The following is a 19562-nucleotide window of genomic DNA, read 5'->3' as shown; positions in this document are numbered from 1 at the left end:
ATATAGTTAAAAATGGGAAAAAAAGATTAAAATGTCATCTTGAAAAAACAGAGATGTTTCTTTTATATGAAAACAGAAAAAGAACAGGAGGAGGGGCGGGGCACTGTGGCCCATGCCTATAATCCCAGCAATTTGGGAGGCTGAGGTAGGAGTTCAAAGCCAGTCTCAACAAGAGCAAAGCACTGAGTAACTCAGTGAGACCCTGTCTCTAAATAAAATACAAAATAGGGCTGGGGGGGAGTAGATCAGTGGTCAAGTGCCCCACAGTTCAATTCTGGTATTCTCCACCCCCACCACCAAAACAAACAAACAAACAACAACAACAACAACAACAAAAGTAGGAGGATATGTCAAATAGTAATCAAAGGCTGGTTAGAAGTCAACCAGGGTAAAGGCTAGAAACTGTCCACCACACAAAAGCAAGCAGGAGTCAGTGACCTTGTAGAGGTCAGACTAAGAAAACCAGAGAGCACCCAGACAGCCACAGCTTGTGAAACATCACATGATGAAGCAGAGACCATGTGTTTTGAATAACTGGCTAGCAAGTGAAATGAGAGGTTGGTGGTATCAAAACAGAAATGTGGAGTCTAAGGTTTTGCTATTGTTTAGTTTTTATTAAAGATGTGCACATATTTGAATGCCAATGAAGAGGCTATCAAGAAATTAGAAATATGAAAGAAATTACAAAATCATTTAAAAATATTGCAGTGAAGGCTGGAGATATGGCTCGATGGTAGAGCAAGGCTTGCTCACCATGTACAAGGCCCTGAGTTTAAGCACCAGCACTGCAGAATAAATAAATACATAAATAAATACTGCAGTGAAGTAGACCAAAATAGAAATATATTTTACATGCCTGCATGTTGGCATCTGGAGCAAATTTTAAAGAATTTATTACAGCCGGTCATAGTAGGTGTATACCCGTAATCCAAACTACTTGGAGGATAAAAGCAGAAAGATCACAAGTTCAAGGGAGCCTAGGCAACACTGGTGAACCCTGTCTCCAAATTTTATAAAAGGCTTTGTTAGAATTATAAGAATTGATTTAATATTTAGAAAAATGAGGACAGTCAACTTCATTTTACTAGAGAAGCAAAAGAATGCTCAGCACCAGTTTCCAATCCTCGGCATGAGAGATATCTGAGGTACCAGAGTGAATCTAAGTGGTTTGTACAATGCTGGGTACTCACTGCACCTTTTCACCTAGAAGCATGTCTGCTTTAAGAATGTCAGCCTGTATAAAGCTAGAGAACTAAAAATTTGAATAAAGTTTAAATAAAGACAAATATTAAAATATTGTGAGAATTTCCATTTTACCCTATCAAAATGGAATAGGCACATTTTACCCTATTCCTCTATTTCACCTAAAATTCCTGAACAAAATACATAAAATAAATATCAGAAGATTCAGAAGTGTGAAGAAAAGAAGACATATTCTTAGAGATTTTGAGGCTCAAGAAATGACCTTGAAGGTTTGAGGGTGTTATTTTTTATTTTTTGGGCCTCTCTTTTATCCCAGCCCGGGTACTGGATAATTTCATATGCCAGAAAGAAAAGTAAGTGCAGACTAAATTAACTAATGAATTAATCATCCAAGCCCTGGATTGGGGGATCATAGGAGCCTTACAATTTGGACAACACCAGGTACACTCCAAAAAAAGGAAACTAAACTGTGCTTCCCTATCCAATCATCACAGTCCAGGTGTGGCAGCTCATACCTGGACAGTAAGCAGAAATTGGCACAACCCAGGAGTAAACGCATGGTTCTCCCTCCTGGACAGTAATTGTCTTCTAAGGTTGTGTGTGTGATTTGAACCTGCCATCCCAGCCTCCTATTATTGAGTAATATGGTCTAAATACAGTAAAAAAATAATGTGTCATATTAAGAATCAGTTATGTCTCAAGTTGAATGAAAAAAAGAACAATCAACAGACACAAAACCAAGATGGTGCAGATATTGGAATTATCTGATTAGAATTTTAAAGCAGCTATCATTAAAAAAGACTTCAAGAGCAATTACATACACTCCTGAAAAAAAACCACATAAATTATCAGTGCAGAAACAGAAAACATAAAGGAAGAACCAAATATAAATTGTAGAACTGAACATACAATAGCAAAATGAAAAAAAAATTCCACTTTCAATATTCATGGAATAGCTGATGCTGATCAGGAAGAACAAATAGAAAAGTTAGGCTAAAACATTGCAGCCTCAATTTGAATACATCAGTGAGATATCAAAGGAGACAGGGCCTGAGAAACAGAATTGCAGAGAGAGAGGAGAAACACATCGAGGCAAACATTATATTCTGTAGCATTTTTCTACTTAAGACATTTATTGATTTTTAAACTGAAAGGGGGAAAAACAGAAAGAGATTGGTAACAGACAAGAACCTGAGATGAGATTTTTGTCAAGTCTCCCAAGGCTTAGGAGGAAAACCTGGAGTTTGGGGCTATCAAGACAGACAACTGGATTGAACACATTAGGAGGAGCCCAATAATTTGCATAATAGTTCCCAAGATAAATGCACTACCTTTGTTGTTGTTTGTGGGGGTTAAACCATTGAACCCGGGAGTGTATAGTTACATCCCCAATCTTTCTAATTTTTTACTTTGAGACAGAGTCTCATTAAGTTACTGAGAGTCTCTAAGTTGCCAAGGCTGACCTCAAACTTGCAATCTTTCTGTGTCAGCCTCCCAAATCACTGGGATTACAGGTGTGCCTCATTGTGTCCAGCTAAATGTGCTATCCTTTAAGAAGCATAGGAGCCCAATGCAAAGGTGCCAACCAGAAAAAAAGAGTCTGGTAGTTTAGAAAGACTTCCACAATTCTTGGAAAAATTGTAAAGCTAGTGAAAAAAAGAATGGAGGTCAGGATTCACAAACATCAAAGATTTCCAGGGGAAATCCAGATAAGACAATATCACAGGAATTAGAATAAATTTGAAATATTATATAACTCACAAAACTGAATCAATTCCTGTTTTCCAACTTCCAGTGAGAAAGCAAAGTCATTTTCTTTGGAGGAATAAAATAGCAACCAAAGCCTTAAAATATCCCTAATATTTTTCATACACATTATGCATTTTTAATAAAATATTTATAGGAATGTCAAGAGGCAAGAAAGATCAAAAGCCAAAAGAAAAGATAAACAATGAAAATAGATAGTGATCTCTTTTTCATCCATAACAATGCTCCAGATATTAAAATTATCAAAAATGGACTTAAATTATCTGTAATTAAAATGTACAGAAAAATGCACAGGAAAACAACAGAAAAGAATTAGAATCTCACACATACATTGGATTAAAGTAAAAAATCATATCAAATCTTTTTAAGTGTTTTAAAAATTAAACCAAATGTAAATCCAACTAACAATTTTATTTTAAAAATGAAAGATTAGATGTAGCAGAAGAGCAAATACAAGGCAGGTAAATAGAAAATGTCCAGATTAAACAAAGCAAATAATTCAGAAAACGCAAAACAACATAAGAAAAATGTGGAACATAGTGCAAATTGCTAGAATATGTACAACTATAGACCTAGAAGGAGAGGAAGCAGGGAGGTAATGACTAATACTTTCCAGACATCATGAAAGACATCAAACTACAGATTTAAGAATATCTGCAAATTCATGGAAGCATAAACATTTTTAGAAAATCACACATTAGGTGCATCATTGCTGGTTTGCTAAAAACTAAAGACAAAAAAGTTTAAGTAGCCAAAAATAGCATATTATTTTCAAAACAACATCATTAATACTGAAAGTCAGTTTCTGAGCAAAAATCATATAAGCCAGAAGAAGATGGAATGGTGTCTTTAAAGGGATTAAAGAAAATAGCTGACCATTTGGAATCATATATTCTGAAAAAAAAAAAAAGCTCCTAAAAATGAAAGCAAAACTGAAAAAAAACTGAGACGATTCTTCTACGATAGAACTCATATAAAAGAAATATAAAAGCCAATTTTTTTTTCATTCAAAAGAAAAATCAACCAGATAAAAGCTAAAACTGTAAGAAAAAAAATATAAAGGAGTGAAAAAAGTTAAATGTTCAGGTGAATTGAAACAAACATATTATCTATGTGACTGTGATATGAAGGTCTAGGATAATTTAAATTATATGAGGAGTGAAAAAGCACAAATATCATCAATTGGAAAGAGTTTTAAGTGTTTTAAACTGTTTTCATTGTATGTAATGCAATAAACCATTTTAATAAACTCTGAACACTTCAAATAGTTCTTAGGTAGACATAAAAAGAAAATGAAAAGCTGTATGACAAACTAGTGAATTAAGGAAAAACGAATGATAAAAATATTTGATTTGAAAACAAAGAGGAAAAAGAAGAAAAAGGACAAGGAGGAAAAAAACAAGTGGCTTACAGGAAACAAATAGTAAGATAGGAGATTTAAACCAAAATAAAACTGTTACAACATTTAAAATTAAGAGGAGTAAATATTTTAAATATAACAGAGTGTGTCATGCTACGTATTTTAAATAAGACATATTTATATAATTCTAATCAAATTTTGAAAGAAAAAGATGAGAACATGAAATAAAAGAAAGCTGGTATACTTCTTTTAATTTCAGCTGTAAGCTTTAGGGCAAGGACTTCAGTATATACAAAGTAGTATGCTTCTTGATGATACAAGATTTAATCTATATAGATGATATGATTATTGTAAGTTTCTATATACATGATAATTTAGGATCAATATAAACTATGGAAAAATTGCTAAACACTAGAAGAGGCAAAATTAATTCCACAGCACAATAAAAGGATCATATTTCATGATCAAGTGGCATTTTTTTTCCTGGAATGCAAAGATAATTCAACATATGCAAATTGATAAATGTGATATACTAGATTAACAGAAAGAACAAAGACTATACTGCCTTCTCATCAGATGCAGAAAATTTGACAAAACACAACATTCTTTAGTAAAAAAAGAGTCTCAATAAATTAGGCATAGAAGGAACATATCTCAACACACACACAAAAATGCCACAAATGATAAACATACAGATAATATCACACTCTATGGTGAAAGTTGAAAGCTTTCTAAGATCAGGAAAATAACAAAGATAGCCATTCTCACCACTTCTATCCAACATAGCCTTGGAATTCCTAGCCAGACCAATTATTGAAGAAAAGAAATAAAAAATATCTAAATGGAAAAGAAGTGAAATTGCTTCTTTTGGCTGATGACATGATATGACAGGTATAAAACCCTGAAGACTCCACCAAGAAATCATTGGAACTGATAAGTTCTGTAAAATTAGGATACAAAATCAATAAACAAAAATTTGTAGCATTTTTAAACACTAACAATGAACTATCCAAGAAAAAAAAAATTCCATTCCTCACATGCACACAACTACCCACACAAAGCAAAAAGAAACCAAAATACCAAAAAAACAAAATTAAAAACCCCTTAGGAATAAATTGAGTCAAGAAGGTAAAAGACCTGTATACTGAACACATTAATGAAAAACGTTATGAAAGAAATTGAAGACAAGACAAATAAATGGGAAGATATCATGAGTTCATAGATCAGAAGAACATCACTAATTAACAAAGCAGTTTAAGCTAAAAATCACAAGCAGATATCAACTTACACCTGTTAGCATCACTTTTCTCAAAACGATAAAAGATTTCAAGTGCAGGCAAGGGTGGGAGAAAAGGAACTCTTGTACATCATTGGCAAGAAGTATATTTATACAGTCAGAATGGAAAATGGTATGAAAATTCCTTTAAAAAAAGACAAAGTACCACATAATCCACCAGTTACACTTCTGGATATTTATGTTATGATTCAACTATGTTCCCCAAAATTCAGGCATTAGAAACTTGATCATCAATGTGGAGGTGTTGAATGTGAAGGTAGGAGCTTTAGGAAGTGATCAGGTCTTGAGGGCTCTGCCCCCAGGAAGAGAATACTGTCTTTATCATGGGAGTGGGTTCCTTACAAAAGGACAAGTTTGGCCTCTCTTTCTCTCTCTCCTTCTCCCTACTGCCACGAGATGACACAACAAGAAGGCCCTCTGCAGTTGCTGGTGACTTGATGTTGAACTTCTCAGCCTCCAGAATTTAAGTAATAAATTTGCATTTATTATAAAGTATTTAGCCTGTGGCATACTGTTATAGCATCACAAAATGGGCAAAAACAGTATCTAAATGAATTCACACTAATACTTTGAAAGATATCTGCACCCGAGATGTTCATTGCAGAATTATTCAAAAGGGTTGAGATATAGAATCAACCTGTGTCCATCAAATGATGACTAAATAAAGAAATAAATGAAGAAAATGCGGTACATAACACTCAATGGAATATTATTCAGCCATAAAAAGAGGGGAATTCTGTCACTTGTTACATAATGGGTGAGCTTGGAGGACATTGCATTAAGTGAAATAAGCCAGTCACAGAAAGCTAAATACTGCATGATCTCACTTATAGAAGGCATCTGAAAGAGCTGAGGTCATGAATGTAGAGAGTAGATTGTGGTTACTGGAAGCAAAAGGAGGAATGGATGTAGATAAAGGAGATATTAGACAAAGGGCACAAAGTTTCAGTTCAGAAGGATAAGTGTTAGTGACTTATTGCACAGAATATGGATTATACTTAATAATGTATTGTATATAATATGTACATTATTATAGTTAATAATAAGTTATTACCATGAAAAATAATAAGAATGTGAAGTAATGGGTATGTTAATTAGTTTAATTTCACAATTACAAAAGGTAAACATATATCAAAACATCATATTGTTCTCCATAAATATATACAATTATTCTTTGTAAATTTAAAATAAAATAAAATTTAAAATATAAAATAAGTTTAAAAATAAATACAAGTAAAAAAGTAGACAAATCCAAAATTATAGTTGAGAAATTTACATTTCTCAGTAAATGATGGAATAAACAAATATAAAAGTGATAAAGATGAGATTTGAATAACAAAAGAAACAAATTTATCTTAATTGGAGTATTTAGGAAAATGTCTTCAATATTTGTATATTTTTCAAATATGCTTAGTATATTTACTAAAATTAACTATATGTGACCCATAGAACAAGTTTCACAAAAAGTAAAAAAAAATTGACATCATACAGAGTATTCCTGTTCTTGCTATTTTTATTTAACAAAATACTTGATGTCCTGATAAGTGCAATAATATTAGTCAAAAAAATTAAAATCATATAATTTGAAAAAATCTCTTTACTACTCCCTGATAATTTTGTCGTATTGAAAACTCACAAGAATCTAAAAACTATTATACTTAATAAGTGAATTTAGCAGCATGGTTACATATGAAATAATTTATATCTCTATATATCAGCAGCATTTAGAAAATGAAATTAAACAAACAATGTGAAAATACAATATTAATTCATAAAAGGAAAGGAAGGATGAAGTCTTATAATTAGAGACAGGGTAAAATGTTTACATTTCAATTTTGTAAATTAATCAGATGTTTTAATTTTTTTAACAAACACATTTATGAAAATTGATCCCATTTATGTTAAATATAATTTACTTATTTTGAACTGAAAAAATTGGGGTATCAGACAAGTATAGTTAACAGTATTAGCCATCACTTCCTTGTTAAAGAAAAATCCTAGACATTTTATAGAAACCAACATTTTATTAATTGTCTGACCAGCTAGAAAAACTTATAAGTTAGTAATTTTAAAGACATTTTTATTCTCATTTGTTTTCTTAATTTAAATTGAAACTTATTTTTAAGTCATGTGAACTAAAAGACAGTTGGATCCATTTTCATTTAAAAAAAAAGTGACTGAAAAGAAAGGTATCATACACAAAAATGAAGATAAAAATATACCTTTAATAAAGTAAATACGTCATCAGCAAAACAAAATGAAACAAAAGGATAGGAAAGCAAACATTTAAGTTCTGCTAAGGATCAATACCATTGTTTTGCTTTGACCATATTTTTTATGTTCATCTAATCTCTGTTTTTTTCTTATTTTCTTTAAGTTATATTTCATAGTGTGTTGTTCTGCTTCTATCTCTTCTCATTAACTACAGCCTTTTAAAATACCAACTTAAACTTTAAAGTTTTCTGATTTGTATTAAAGTGTATGCAAACATTTTATCCCACATCATAGTATAAATTAATGAATCTATAATCTAATCCCCTTCCTGCCTAAGGTATAGCTGATGCTATACTAGATTTCTCTTGAAACCTCAAAATCCCAGGAGGTATGTGCACTTCAATTTTGCAGATCCCAATCTTCTATTACCCCCAATTCTGAAAAATGGATGGTAAATATGTAAACCAAAACATGGTAGAATTTGGTAAAACAAATCAGATAATAAGAAGCCAAGTTTAGGACCCCTTTTCCTGAATACTCCTTCTTTCACAAAATGGATATGTCTGCAAGCAGTTCCTGGACACATCAAGAAATACTAAGTGCCAAAGGCAGTGGTATTGCTGGGGACAAGTTGATATTACATCAGATACAGTTACAGTCCTCATGAAGATACCAGTGAAGACTCCAGGCTTTTACCTTCATTGATCCAAGCATTGGTCATTCCACATATGTCCTCACCACTTCTGTTGTTGTCCCTTTGATAGAGTCTCCCCGGTTCACCTATTTTTTTCTTCTCAAACACCCTGTCTCTGACTCTCCATGTCCTTCTATAATATATTGTCATGCTGTTAATGCTGATGTCCTAGTGTTTGTTTTTTGGGGAGACTTGAACTATTGCAAATTTGGCACCCCCCCATCCATTCATCCAAGGAGATAGGTGCATGACAGTCATCAGTCATCCCGTTATGCCAGACAAGTGCATGGCAAATGGGTACAAAGAAAGGCAGTTGGGTAAGACAAAGTACTCTATGATACACGGTAGAAATTATTATGTTCCTTACTTAAGAAATGAAGAAGTTGTTGGGCGCGGTGGCACACATCTGTAATCCCAGCACCTTGGGAGGCTGAGGCAGGAGGGTGGCGAGTTCAAAGCCAGCCTCAGCAAAAGTGAGGCACTAAGGAACTCAGTGAGACCCTGTCTCTAAATAAATACAAAATAGGGCTGGCAGTATGGCTCAGGGGTTGAGTGCCCCTGAGTTCAATTCTTTTGTACTTGTCCCTCGCCCCCCCCTCCCCCGAAAAAAAAGAAATGAAGAAAGTAGAATCAGTCACTCTTTTGTATAGATTGGTGTTACTTATTTGTACAACCATCATCCTATGTCTGTATTTACCTTCTATGTAGGCTGCATGGAGAAATACAAAAATTACTATTGTTAAACTGCATACATTGGAGTAATGCATTGGTAAAATACGGGAAAAGAACTAATGTGTTTCATTTCTTATTTTAAAATGTATTTTCTTACAAAATCAGTAGAAAATCATTTAGGAAGGCACTTTTTCAAAGCTTTTCTCTGGAGTCATTGTATAGTGGTCTTTTCTTTTTCTTTTTCTTTTTTCTTTTTGTATAGGAAATGAAAATTTCCATTGTGAAAACAGGCATGATGTTCTGCAACTCACAGGCCATCACAGAGTGTCCCAGAAAGTGTGTTATTTCCTTTTTAAGTCAATTTCCTCTGTCTTGCAAATTTAATCAATTTGAATCCATCTAACAAATACCACACAAATACAATCTTCACCAAAGAGCATATACAGAGAAAGAACAGATATTTGTACAAAATTCATTTCCATGCTCAAATATGTGCTTTTCTTAGAAACAAGTGAAGGCAATACAGAACTGCTAACTTTGTGAATTTTTGAAATTTTATTTTTGATATGTATTTATCCATTATTTGGGGGAGGAACTCTATAATCCCAAAGATAATTAATAGCAATCTAACTCATCACATTTTCAGTGTAAGTAGAAATAAAGGAAAAAATTAAAAATAAATGAATACACGAGTCAATTTGCATGTAATGATCATGGACTCCTAAAAACATAAAACCTCAAGAAACTATAAGACAATCCCTGAGCTAAGTAACTTTCTATTTACATAGAAAAAATTGACTGCATTAGGAAACTATGATAGCCTCCAGAGTTCCAGGAGTTTAAAGCATTAGGAGAAACACAAAGTTCTCTTCACCACCCTTTTGGCAATGATGACCCAAAGACTTAGTAATATTTGATGTTTTCATCTCCTAACTCCCAAATGTCCACATCAGTGATTTCAAGTTTTATTTACTTTCTATATTTTTTTCTCTTCTTAGTCATAGTTACAATCCAAAGCTACGGATGTACAACTAGTTCTTCAATTTTTTATTTAGATTACTTCAAAGAGTTGGTCTCAGATAATGATCATTGCAAAAATCTAAATATTAAACCATGGTTTCGCTAATTTTTTTTTATTGCAGTTATCAAAAATACCCAACAAGAACAACTTAGTGGAGGAAGAGTTTATTTGGGGCTCACAGTTTCAGAAATCTCAGCCCAAGATGAGGCAGCACATCATGAGAGAAGGGAACAGTGGAGAAAAGCCATTCAGCTCATGGCAGGGTCAGGAAGCAGAGATAGCTTTGCTCAGGGACAAAACATAAAGTGACCTGTCTGCTTCAGTCAAACCCTACCTCCCTACAGTTACCGCCAAGTTAATCCATGTCAATGAACTGATTTACTGATTAGGTGCTAACTCTTATAATCTAATCATCTCACCTCCAAACATTCTTGCATTTTTTTCACAAGTGAGTTTTGATGGACACCTCATACCTAAACCACAGCATTCCTTGACTATTTTTTTTCCCTTTTTGGACAACTGAATTCTGGAATTAAACTTACTATAACTGCCGTGATTAATAAATCCTTGACTACAACAATTAGTATTGATCTTGCTTTAAATTCCTTTTTATTGTGCAAAAATATTGAAACAGTCTACATGCTAGTGGAACAACATCAGGAGACAGTATCCATCAGATTTCTCTATTTATTACATCATACCACAATTCACCAATGAAAAGGAATTTTCCCATTTTATAGCTTACAAAGTACATATTAACTTTGAGACATTCCTTAACATCTGACTCAGTAGTTTTTGGAAAGAGCTCAGAAATAATTTTATTCAGCATGTTCTTCAAGTGATTCGAATATCCAACAAAGTTTAATAGCAATCAAAATGGTCAGAATGATTGGATATAGAATATTTAAAATATTAGCTTTGAATGAATATTTCTTTTTCTCTTACAAACGTCTTCTACCTATATTTTCCTTTTAGCAGTAACTTCAAATAAAAATTATTGCTTGAGATCTCCGGCTCCATACATAGAACTAACAAAGGGAAAACTCCCTGGAAAGTCTACTATGTCCTGAGACTCTTAGTGCTGTTCATAAAAGCCTGACAAGCAATTGTAGAGATGCAGTGATTCCTGGGCTAAAACCTGAAGGAAAACAATCACCAATTTTTCTTCTTTTGGACAATTTTTAAGAACATCACTTTTTATAATATAGTAACTATTATCAGTCAGAAAGATGCTTAACGCCATTTTCAGAAATCCAGTCTTAGCCCTGAAAGCTTGAGATTGATCTTTCTTCCTGTCGACCTGTCGGAGTCCCAAAAACACTGATCAATAGAAAACAATTTGTCTTTCCAAATACAGTGGTACAATTTCCTTGTAGAATTTAAATTCCAAGGTGTATTTCTGTTTATTATTTCATTATGAAAAGTATAAGAGAAATAGAACTCTGATCAACTCCTTCTGGTTTATGGTTTTGAGGTATTAACTGAATTCTTAAACCTTAATTCTTTGGGAATACTACAGCTCTCTGAAAATATCAGAAATCTATTCAGAAAAAAAAAATCTGGTCATGTTATCCAAATATCCAGATCCTAGACAAACGTATGCCCTCATATGTCAACCTTGATCACTCATTGTCTCATATCATAGACTCCCAGCATCTTTCTCATGAATTCTATTTTGCTGATCATTTTCAAAAACACCTTTTAAGAAACACGTTTTCTTTATTGAGCAGTTAATGTTTTCTTTTAAAGATGTTATTATTAATTTTTTTATTTTTTTCATCAGTTGGCAACTTCCTTTAAATTATCGCATGAACTTGAAATGCATGTCAAGAACCTAAATCTCAAAAATTTTAAGACACTATTTATGTATACAGGATAATGAAACATGACAGACTTTAATTATGTTCTAGTCCTATAAGATTTGTTCCTATGATTCATCTGTTTTGCCAATGTTTCATTCATGGGAACATATGAATTAGAGTGGTCTTTTCTTTGTGGGATACATTAAACTTTAAAGAAAATCAAATAGCATTCTTCTTTCTAGTCTTCTGCTCTTCAAATCCATTTTTTCCCTAATAGCTAAGGTCACCAATCTGAATACAGATATAATCATGACATACTCTTCAGTGATTCCTGAAGTATGTACCTATAGCATGAAGTCAAAATTTGTTGATATACAAAACCCTTTGTGTCTTGATCCTTTTTGTCTCCACTCCTTACCTTGTAATTTTGGTTCAGAAAGACTTAATTAAATGTTGGATCATACACACACACGGTGTCTTTTCTGTCTACACTCTATAGTTCACTCTATGATTTTATCTATCCCACTGTCTGAAATGCTTCCTCAATCTATAAGTCACATCTCAGGTCCATCTCTGAGAAAGCCTTTCATGATCCCACCTCCACATTAAATTAGATGACTCATCTTGGAATTCCTGTAATACCATGTCTATTTTCTATCAATGTCTTGATTGTTACTGTGTTCGAATTTGCTACTAATACATCTTTTTGCCTTCATTATTTGAACCCTTGAGAACACAGACTGTATATTTTAGTCTCCTGGCTGGTATCAACAGGTACTCATAAATGTTTGTTGAATAAATAAATAAATAAAATGAGGAAATAAATAAGCAAGTTAAATGTTGTAGGCAATAGGAAGAAACAGGGCTAAATAGAAATAGGTTCCCTTCTTGGCAAATAGGCACAAAAACTTGACATTCCAAGTGTATAAAAAGCAAGATTTGCTTCTTATCATTCTACAAAGCTCTTTTGTAAGATTCCTTTCTTAATAATTTTCAGTCTTTTAAAACTAAGTTTAAAAATGATTTTTAACTTTTAAAGGCTTAATTATAATACATGAATAAAATACTCTCTCTTCTTTTTACATTTGTAGCATACAATGGAAGTAGCGAACCTATGGTGTGTGAGATTAACTTTGGAAAACCTAGATGATATCCCATCTTCTTATGTATCATCTGGGAATATGGTCAGGCTCTTTAACTCCTCAAAGACTTTAATTTTACATGTAAAACTTTTAATAATATGTATATTATTAAATATATATAACATATATATTAAATATATATTAAATATTAATATATATATAAATAAATATCCTGAGATTTCAATGCAGATCAAATGGAATAGTCTTGTAAGAATATCAAATATTTTTTTTCTTTCCTAAGGAAATCTTCTGATTCTATGTGGCCCCAGCTTAGCATGGATTTACATTAAAAGAAACATTCCAACCAACTAAAGTAAGCAAATATCTACTAAAACTGTTACTTGTGTTCCTCAATTAACATGAATTTGTTATCCAGAACTCCTTGAAATTATCTCTTTCACCACATTCTTCTCACTTCACTTGTCTGTTGTCCCACTCCTGCCCTGAAGCCTCTCTCTCACCCCTCATTTTCAGCACTTCACCAAAAGCTCTCACTCTTACCCAGCCAGTGCAAGCTCTTCCTTCAGTCTCCATTTGCTCCATCAAAATCTTTTCCCAGGGGAGCAGAAAAGAAACCAACCTATGAATACTCACAAATGTGTAGGATTTTTAGATTTTTTTATTAGTGTATCATAACTATACATAATATTAAGGTTCATTTTTTTTATAATTTGTTCCAATTCAGTCCCCAGTACATCCTCTTTACCTCCCTCCTCCCTCCACCTGTTCCCTTTCTCTACTAGTCTTTCTTATATTTACTTGTAGTTTTCTTTTTTAAAATTAGTACATTATACATATACATAAAGGTGAAATTCACTGTGGCATATTCATATATGTACATAATATAGGTCAATTTCATTCCACCATTCCTACCTTTCTTATCCCCACTCCCTCTCCCTCAATCCTCTTATTCAACTCCACTGATCTCTCTTCGATTTTCATGGGATTCCCTCAACATTTTCCCCCTTATTTTGGTCTGGTTTCCACATATAAGAGAAAACATTTAACCCTTGACTATCTGGGTATGGATTATTTTGCCTAGCATGATGGTCTCCAGTTCCATCCATTTACCAGAAAATGCCATAATTTCATTCTTTTTTATGGCTAAATAAAATTCCATTGTGTATAGATGTACCATATTTTCATTATCAATTCTTCTGTTAACAGTCATCTGGGCTGATTCCATAACTGGGTTATTGTGAATTGAGCTGTTATAAACATTGACATAGTTGTATCCCTATAGTATACTGATTTTAGTTCTTTTAGGTAAATAAATACCAAGGAATGGGATGGCTGGGTCATATGGTGGTTCCATTCCTACTCTTTTGAGCAATCACCCACCATACTGCTTTCCCGAGTGTTTGTATTAATTCACAGTCCCACTAACAATAGGTGTAACTTCCCCCCCCAACATTCTAGGCAGCATTTATTATTGTTTATATTCTTAATAATTGCATCTTTAATTTTTTTTTAGTTATACATGGACACAATATCTTTATTTATTTACTTTTATGTGGTGCTGAGGATGAAACCTAGTGCCTCACATGTGCAAGGCATTTGCTCTGCCACTGAGTCACAACCCCAGCCCCTTAATAATTGTTAATCTGCCTGGAGTGAGATAAAATTTCAGTGTAGTTTTGATTTGCATTCCCCTAATTGCTAGGGACAATGGACATTTTTTAAAAAATATTTTGTTGGCCATTTGTATTTCTTCTTTTGAGAAATGTCTGTTTAGTTCTTTTGCCCATTTATTAATTAGGTTATTTGATTTTTGGTGTTAAATTGTTTGAGTTCTTTAAATGCTCTGGGTATTAGTCCCCTGTCTAAGGAGAAGATGGCAAAGATTTTTCCCTGTTCTATAGGCCCTCCCTTCCTGTTCTTGTTTCCTTTGCTGTGCAGAATCTTTCAAATTTGGTACTATTCCACTTATTGAAGAAGACCTTAGAGGATAGAAAGATCTCCTACATTCTTAGACGGGCAGAGTTAATATTGTCAAAATGGATATACTACCAAAAGCAATATACAGATTCAATGAAATCCCCATCAAAATAATAATGACATCTTCACAAAACTAGAAAAAAACAGTTCTAAAATTCATTTGGAAGAAATAAATCCAGAGTAGCCAAAGCAATTCATTTTTTAATATTTTTAGTTGTATATAGACACAATACCTTTATTTTATTTATATATGTTTATGTGGTCCTGAGGATCAACCTAGTGCCTCACACCACAGGTACAAGGCAAGCACTCTACCAATGAGATAAAACCCCAGCCCATAGGCAAAACAATTCTAATCAAGAAGAGTGATGCTGGAAGCATCACAATATCTTATCGCAATTTATAATATAGAGCTATAGTAACAAAAAGAGCATGATATTGGCATAAAAACAGATATAAAGACCAATGGAATAGAATAGAAAAAAACAAGCCCATATATAGTTATACTCTACAAAGATGTCAAAAACTTATGTTGGAGAAAATATAGCTCTTTTTTTAAAAAAATTATTTAACAAAGAGTTCTAGGAAAACTGGATATCTATATGTAAAGAATTAACCTAGATCCCTCACACCCTGCACAAAAGCCAACTCAAAGTAGATCAAAGACCTAGAAATTAGACCAGAAACTCTGCAACTGCTAGAAGAAAACGTTGGCATGGGCATATACTTTAACAAGACTCCTAAAGTGCAAGAAATAAAACCAAGAATCACATTTGTAGTTATGTCCCATGTTTTTCTAGGTGATGCCTAGAGCTCTAGAGGAGATGTGTGTTCAGGCTCATGGAAAAAATAGTCCTAGGAAATTTCCAAGGACTGATATTCCATCAGCATAATCCTAATCACACACATTGCCAAGTCCTAGCTCTTAGGAGACAAACACTCCTATTGCTAATTTATTCATTTGTTCAATGCTGTTAGACAACAGCCCTATACCACAAATACAACAACAATAAAAATCCTGGTCTCTGCTTTCAAGGATTTCAAAATAAAATAGAAGAGGGAATCAAATCTACAGTGGCCCAAGAGGAGAATCTTCATGTACAATAGGTCAAGGTGAGCGAGTTTCTATCTGTGTTGGCTCAAGGCACATGAATCTCTATCTACACTGAAGAGAAGGGGACACAGTGGTCTAGGCCTTGGATGGGATGGCTGCTGGGCTCCTGCCCTTGCCCTGAGGCCTACCTCCTCTTTTGTTTTTTTTCCCTCTCTTTTTATTTTTCTCTTCTATTTTTAAATCTGCCTTTAAAAAAAACACAAAATAAAACAAAAACAACAACAACAAAAAACTTTGGAACATCAATTTTATTATACAATTTGTGAGAAACAGAAATTTATTGAGAACAATCTCTGCTATCCCAGAAGAATGGGAGGAAGGCCAGAGAAGAGCAGGGCAAGGGGAAGTGTCCCAGGGAAGAGTCTCTGATGTCTGTGGCAGGTAGGGACAGAGGAGAGTCCTGTTGGATCCAGATGCTGTCTTGGCTGGAATCCGCATGGGCAAACCCGAGCTGGTGGGCACAGCTCATTGCTGAAGCCATTTAAGTCTTCTCCACCAATGACTGCTCCATGATGTCAGGGTGCCCAGAGCTCAGGGTCTTCTGGCTGTCCATTGGTCTGTTTGTATCATCAGTGTGTGGTCCCTGGAGTCATTCTGATTTGGATTCAGAACCTAGAGCTTCTGTGGCCTCCTTCCCCTGGAGCCACTCTTTTGGAAGTGGGTCCTCGGAAGCAGGGCACACAGTAGCACAGCTGCTGGATGCAGGTGGCAATCCTCCTAGTGCTCCCCTTCCAGTCCCTGGTGCTACAGAGGGACTGCCCTGAGGAGAGACCTTGAAAGGATGAGCTGTGGCCTTCTGCAACCCACCTACTGAGGATCATCGGGCGCTGGGCCTGGGGTACTCTCCTGCAGGGCACGAGGTCATTCCTGGAGGCTAGGCTAGGAGGGGGTGTGTCCACATGGAAGAAGCAGAGAGGAATGGCAGGTATGCTGACACTTGCAGATCCATTCTGCCCTGCCTGCTTGGCTTCCTCGGGTTGCTGCTGTTGCTCACAGGCCAAGGGAAGGGCAGGCTCCCTGTTATACTTGTTAGGGTGGAAACTGGGAGGATGTGCGGGTGCTGGGTGAGGCCCAACCACCCTGTGGGTACAGGCTTAGCCTAGAGAGCACAGCCCACCCTTAGCTCAGAGAGCACAGTCATCAGAGTATGGGGTTCTCTGGTGCCTAAGGATAGGTAGGTGACCTTGTCCTCATTGAATTTGCAATGTTGCAGAGACATCCAGGCATTATAGGGGCCGTAACCCATGTCAAACATGATGGTCAAGATGGTTTGAGGAGTGGCTAATTAGAATGGCTGGGTGAAGAGTCCTAATCCTGGATCACCAATGGGTGCCTCATTACTTGCTCTAGGGTAGGCCTCTGCATGGGGTCCACCATTAGTCAGTATCTGCTGGATGAGGCTGCATGCATCCTAGGAAACGTGCAGGGGATGTCATAGCTTGGCTGCAGGACCCACTTCTGCACCTGCTTGGCTGTGCTGGCTTGAAATGGGCATCTCCCTGTGAGCATAAGATAGAAAGTAACTCCAAGGCTCCAGATGTGCGCCGAGGGACCATTTCAGGGGCACAGTATGGAAAAGTACTCCAGAAGCTTTTCAGCTTCTGCCCGGGCGTGAACCTGGTGCTCAGGATAAAGTCCATGAGTTTGATGTTGTGGCCTCTGGCATCAACCACAACGTTGTCCACCTTCAGGTCCAACTGCACAATGCCCTTTACATGGCAGTGGTGCACACAAGCATGATCTGCCTGAACATTCTGCAGCCCTTCTCCTCCTTTGGCCCACTGGCTGCCAGGAAGTAACACCTAGCTCTCCCCTACCTGCATGCTCCGTGATGATGTGTATTACGGGTAGTCTTGATGACCAGGAAGGGCTGGATCACATTTCGGTGGTCCAGGTTCATCAGCCTATCCGGTTGGGATGGGAGGGGCAGTTCCCTTCTGTCGTCTACATGACTTTCACCGCCACTTCTGCCCTAGTGAAGAGATGGTGGGCTAGACCACCTGGCTGAAGCCCCCCTGCCCAACGTCCCTCAGGAACTGATAATGGTCCGTGAGGGCCTCCTCATACAAGGAGCTGGGCCCCTATAGCCCTACACTATTCTCACTATTATGACTGTGCACCCTAAAGCCAGAACACCAACTAAGGATACTAGCTAAAAAGAAAAATAACAAACACAAACAAAAGTCCAAACCCAACAACCAAAAGACAAAACACAAAACAAACAAAAACCCAAACAAAAACAGTAGCACAACACCACAATCGCCAACCATCAACCACCAACCACCAACTGTGCTATCAGGGAGTTGGACAGGTCACCACCAAGAGCTTCCTTATGGAGAAAAAGCTCAGCCCCAGCCACCCGCTCTTACAGCAGGTGTTTGAAGGTTCATCACAGTGGCTCCTTGTGTGATCAGAGCAAGAAATCACCCAGTCAAGCCTGGGCATAACCCACTGTGGTCATCTCACTTTGGGGCCTCCAGGACCTTCCTAACATTCATCGTAAGAATAAGAAAGGACCCCAGAAGCTTTTTGTTTCAGTGGGTTATGGAGACTGATGTTTGTATAGATATTAAAACTTGTAGCAGACTTCAAAAAACCAACCAAAACAAAAATAAATACAATAGAAGAATCATAGCATGAAAATATTTCTTATGTTTCTGTTTTATAAGTAAAATAATGTAATTTTTTCCACATATGTTTTTCTAATTTGGCTAACTACTGTCCAAAGTTCTGGGAATTGAATGTTGAATAGTGTAGACTCTAAAGATATAAAATTTATGCAGGAACTATTTTGAGTAGAGATAAACTGTAGGAGACCAGTAGACATCTGTGAAGAAATTTTTAAGCTTTTATCTGAAAGAAGACTAGAATTTTGTCTAATCCTAGGTAAGGGAATTGGCAAGTGTGGAGGCTTCAAAGCTAGATAGAATTAGCATAGAGCAAGAGTTCAGAAAATTCATTATCTTAATAGCCTAAGCTGAAGGAAAGTAAGTGGGGTAGACTGGAGAGGTAAGTTGACCTTGGGCAATGGGAAGCCTGGCAAAACAAGTGTTGAGTTTCTTCCTAAGAGTAACCAAAATCACTGAAGTAGTCCTGATTCAGGACAAGCCACAGATTGACATGAGGCTGGCAGATTGGTGCAGAGGCAAGTTCACCAGTCTAGGAAAAGAAATTGATAGTGCAGATTGGAAAGGGGGTGTATGTCAAGATGGGGAAAAAAGAAACCACTCCTGTGTAGAGAAAAGTTCAGAAAAAGAAAACATTGTACTTTTTATTGGATGAAGGCTATGGGGAAAATATTGGATTTCTGGGTTCATTAAGAGGAAGGAGCCAGTAAC

This window comes from Marmota marmota, unplaced genomic scaffold (assembly GCF_001458135.2).
Source record: "Marmota marmota marmota unplaced genomic scaffold, marMar, whole genome shotgun sequence".
In the NCBI taxonomy this organism is placed as follows: Eukaryota; Metazoa; Chordata; class Mammalia; order Rodentia; family Sciuridae; genus Marmota; species Marmota marmota.
This window is presented reverse-complemented; position numbering follows the sequence as displayed.